The following is a 295-nucleotide window of genomic DNA, read 5'->3' on the forward strand; positions in this document are numbered from 1 at the left end:
TTCAAATTGTCTGCCTTCCGGCACCTTCGTGCCCAGCAATGGCACTGGGCCACTGACACTTTGTAAGATGTATGCACATCTGCCCACACACTGCTGCATATTGCCATACGCTTCGTGCCCTGCTTACTCTTTTCTCTGGATCTGAATGTGCACCCCTTACGCATTATATAATTATACTTTATTTAGTTCTCTCCCCCTCTCCTGCCCCCAACCCTCCCAGCTCGCTCTCTCTCTCTCCTCTCTCTCTCTCTCTCTCTCTCTCTCTCTCTCTCTCTCTCTCTCTCTCTCTCTCTCT

This window comes from Sycon ciliatum, chromosome 11 (assembly GCF_964019385.1).
Source record: "Sycon ciliatum chromosome 11, ocSycCili1.1, whole genome shotgun sequence".
Classification (NCBI taxonomy): Eukaryota; Metazoa; Porifera; class Calcarea; order Leucosolenida; family Sycettidae; genus Sycon; species Sycon ciliatum.